This window comes from Cephus cinctus, unplaced genomic scaffold (assembly GCF_000341935.2).
Source record: "Cephus cinctus unplaced genomic scaffold, Ccin1 Ccin1_scaffold0880, whole genome shotgun sequence".
Classification (NCBI taxonomy): Eukaryota; Metazoa; Arthropoda; class Insecta; order Hymenoptera; family Cephidae; genus Cephus; species Cephus cinctus.
This window is the reverse complement of record NW_014333462.1, coordinates 104,555-108,987: the sequence shown is the minus strand read 5'-3', so window position 1 is coordinate 108,987 and position 4,433 is coordinate 104,555. Positions and strand designations below refer to the sequence as shown.

Here is a 4,433-nt window from a genome sequence, read left to right as displayed (position 1 = left end):
CCCCCCGTTGAAGTCTTGCACCAATTATTTATTTAAACGAATACCTTTACCCCTTTAAAGACTTTGCCCACCCATCTTGATTGCGTCACGGATTAATTATTTCCAATTAATCTTTTTTTTATTCGTCGAACAGAAAAAACAGAGTTCCTCGTACTCCTGTTGCTGCTTCTATACGAATACAATAAAATTTTCAAACGTCAATCCGATGCCTTTGATCGTATCGACCAAAGGAGAAAACCTTCCTTATCGACCGTGTAATTTCTTAATGCACGTCAATAACACAAATGTGAAATCTCGAGCACGCTCTTAGACTTTTTTTGCGTCCTTTTTACTCCGAAACCTCCAAAATGTATATATGACGTCATAAATTTTATCTCGACCCCGTTTTTATACACCCCTCAAATTTTTACCCCTATGAGCTTATATGCTTTTATACAAATCAGGCACTCTTCGGATTTAGATATTTCAAAAAGTGATTGACTTTTTATTATATACCTCAGTTTAATATTGATCGGAAAAACAATCAATGTTCCAAGTCACTCAGCCATATAATAACATAATGTATCAGGTAAATTCTTTTTTAAATTAAATTTTCTTATTGCTTTTTATAATTCATATATTCCGCATCTGATACACCCTGCACCGGACCCCTGGTAGATTTCGGATGTATCCTAAGGCTCCATTCACAAGTGCACCTGCTCCCTGCTGTTATTTACATGTATATCTACCCTTATGTATCTATCTCCTCCAGAGAGTACATCAGTTTTCATACAAGAAATTTTTCACTTTTCAATAAAGACTATGGTACTAGTATACATATATGTATAGGCTATTTCATATGGTATATCTAGAACAATCACGGGAAGTGCAAGTGGATGCTTTGTTATATAGGGTGGCTTATAAAAGCGGATATAAAATTTTGAGAAAATTACATACAAAATCAATGTTACTTCGTTCAATTTTTTCGAACGTATAACGAGTCAGGGTATTCGCGTAGTCTAGTTACGTTGTAATGTAGGTTAATTGTCAAGTCGAATAACAGACTCCACTTTGTCTGTATAAAAGTATTAAAGTGCTCTCGTTAATTGGCAACGGTCCATTCCAGTACACTGACAATTGTTCGGTACGTTAGACAAATCAAGAACAATTATTAAGGCCGTGACGTTATGACGTTTCGACATTGGTTGTAACGCCTATATGACGTAATGAACTTTATAGCGATACGAAATATTTTTCATCAGACTGACAATTAATTTTAATAATAATTTATCACGTCGAAAAGTAATTCCTTAATTAAATTCATTATCTCCATAACGTTGGATTTCATTATTCATTAATAACTATACACTGGGTATGCATGCCTTTCTCTTGAATGTGCAAAGTGATCTTTAATTTGAGGGTGAAAAATTTGTAAGAAAAAAATTACCGAAATTACCTAATTTCATGAAAATTTAAAATTTCACCTCCTTCCTGAGTTACGCTTGGCTCTCTGCAAAAATTCCAATTATTTCGGCGATACTGATTTTAATAACGCTTGATTGTTTTATTCGCAACACTTTTTTTTCCAGAATCGACAGACTTTCTTTATCGCACAATTTCCAAATCGATTGAAACGTTAGCTTTTCGACTATCGATCTCCCTCATTGATCGGACGGTTCCAATAGTCTATGAATCTAATCGCAATTCACGCTCTCTCGTAACCCTTGCAATCACATTCACGTTCGGCAATGGTCAACGTCATAGGAAATCATTGCCCATGAAAATCGATCCTTTATTTACTCCCCTCTCCTCCCGCCCCTTCCCCCTCCAACTGTTTCCTCCTTTCACCGTATTTCCAGTATATTTACTCTGCTCCATTTTCAGATCTTTACAGAAACGTATCCCACGTGTACAGCATCGATACTTCATTTAGCATTGATTTCCGTATCTACCGTCACTAAATCACTAAGTCAAGTATCCATGGAAACGATAAATTAGTACTCCGCTCGAGGGTAGGTAAACGAAGTTATTTTCTCTTCATGCGGAAAGCGGAGCATACCGTGTAGCACTCGTGTGACTTTTACACTGTGGACATTTGATACTGCACACATGGACTCGTGTTGAGTGCACTGGAAAAGGAGAAGCGTTCGGTTACCCGTATTCATAAAGGGCTGGCTATACAAAGTTAATTTTTTTTTTTTTTAAAAAGAAAAAATGTATTTTTGAAACTTCAAGATAAGTAAACAGAAACAATTTTGGGAGTATCATTTTTATATAGGCTCGACTATTTGTGGTTGAAGTTAATTAATTTTCGTGTAATTACGAACCTAGCAGTTATTATGCGCGTTTAACTATTGGGCAATGAATTACAGTAATAGACGTTATTGCGCTATCGCAGTCGGTAATGTAGATACTAAATGGCTAGAGTCTGTTCGTAATAATTTGGTGTACATTAAAAAGATATTAAAAACCGGATCTACACGGAGCATCTTTGTCGTATATAAACTCGGTACGAAATAACGCAAGATCGTATGGTCTGAAAGTAACATAAAAATATATACCCTGTTCTTACTAACTTACTTTTTTTTTATTATTTATACATCAATTCCATCTCATCTCGTTTCAATTCATCCCTCTCGCCTCCACTCTCACTCTCGACCAGCATCTGAAATACCAGCGGCACTCGATGAGAATGGAAGAGAGTTACGACGAATCCTCTCTATATCTGATGGGACGGTTTGGCTTCATTTTCTCCTGTTTAGATTTCCCGGATAGACAAAGTCCCGTAGGATAGGTCGTTCCACGGGAAGCGAAACAATTTGGCACGTTCGAGAATATTGCGGTCAGACAGCAGAATAGGGATCTTGATAAAACGGCGCCGAGCACGGATTAAAATCTAGTTTCGGGAATAAGAAACACGGATTTTCACTCGTTCCTTTTCCCACATACGTATAACTATACGGCACGATGGTCGTTTCAACCACGTGGAAAGAGGGGTTTTTAGAAAGAGAAGTGAAAAAAAAATGTATTGCTCCATAGATCTTCACTGGACCGACACACCAGCGGCCACTCTCTCCGGTATTTATCGTCGAACAGGGAAAGGCGCGATTCTTTCTAAAAAATATTATATATATATATACATAAATTTTTTTGAAAAAATTCATCCTTCCATCGCCAAAATGCTTTTCCCTGTCTTTCTGCTTATTTTTTGTAACCTACCAATATATCCATACGCACACGTACGATACGGACTCACATATCAGAAAGATTAGGCTATGACTCGCATAAGACGATATTATTTCAATCTCTTATATGTGGCCAGCATCTCTCTCGAGGCATTATATATTTGTACGTGGCTTTTCTAAAAAAGGAAAAGCAAAAGGAAAGAACAAAGATAAATCACACATGAGATAAGAAAGTGGACCGGACACGTGAATTATTGAATACAATCAGAAGAAAAGGTTTCGTTGAATTTTTTTTTCCAACTTTTTTTTTTCTTACTTTGGCAATGATCAAAAGTGAAGTATTCTGTATGTGCGTCTTCGATTTATTGATTATCTATGCATATAGGTATCGTATTTGTATTATATCATCAAGCCTATAGAGCCCCGAAGCGATGCCATCGATATGTCAAAAAATTTGTCCTGCCAATTCAACTTTGCCAAATCCAATTTCGAACTCGAAATTTGCCATGAAATTTTTTCCAAAAATTCCCTCACTTTCTGTGCCCGCCCAATGCATTATCCGGTCCCGAGATGTTGCATCCCTTTACAACCCTTTGAAATAGCAACTCGACACTCAGTCAGACGACGAACGTTTCTCCCGATCTACTAAGGGGATGATTGTCGTACTAGAAGGGGCTGCAGAGAATTGCTGAGGGTAAAGGCGGTTAAACTCACCCTTATCTATGGAAGCCTCGAGCGATTCTGGTTCCAGCCGATTTTACACCTGCGGGACTTTAGCCTGTTAAAACTTCAACGAGAAATCAACCCCTTTCCTGTTACATATAAAATCCAAGAGAATATTTGAATATCATTTAAATTTTCCATCCCCCTTCGACTCAACGATCCCGGACCGAAAGTTTCGTGAATCCATTAGTGAAATTCAATATTTACCCTTTTTGTCTTTCTCTCGATAAATACGTTTGTCATATTTGTTTCAGGTAAGGGATCGTCGATCGACAATTTTTCAATACAATCGTCCACGTCGTACGTGAGTATTAAATATTTCTAATAACTTTTACTCTTCGATCTCCGTATGATTTTTCCATGAAATTTCATCTCGATCTTATTTTCATGTTCGTTTTGTCTCTCTCGCTCCTTCGCCGTTTCAAAAGAACCCCGTGTTAACTTACCGACTTAAAGTTTTATCCCGCTTGCTTTAGGGAAGGTTTAATCGGGCGAAAGTGCCGAAAGTGAATCTAGCCGAGAGAGAGAGAGAGAGAGAGAGAGAGA

General features: G+C 37.4%; 1 protein-coding gene across 8 annotated transcripts in view; it reads left to right on the top strand.

The window, feature by feature from the left end:
- Positions 1-4,433, top strand: part of LOC107271062 (CCR4-NOT transcription complex subunit 6-like) — a 330,268-nt gene that overhangs the window by 277,317 nt on the left and 48,518 nt on the right. The window contains exon 1 of one of the 8 annotated variants that reach the window (XM_015746645.2): positions 4,172-4,191. The exons of the other annotated variants lie outside the window; for them this stretch is intronic. The gene's annotated coding sequence lies outside the window, so the exon portion shown is untranslated. Of the gene's footprint in view, positions 1-4,171; positions 4,192-4,433 lie in introns of those variants that run through there. 8 annotated transcript variants of the gene reach the window in all.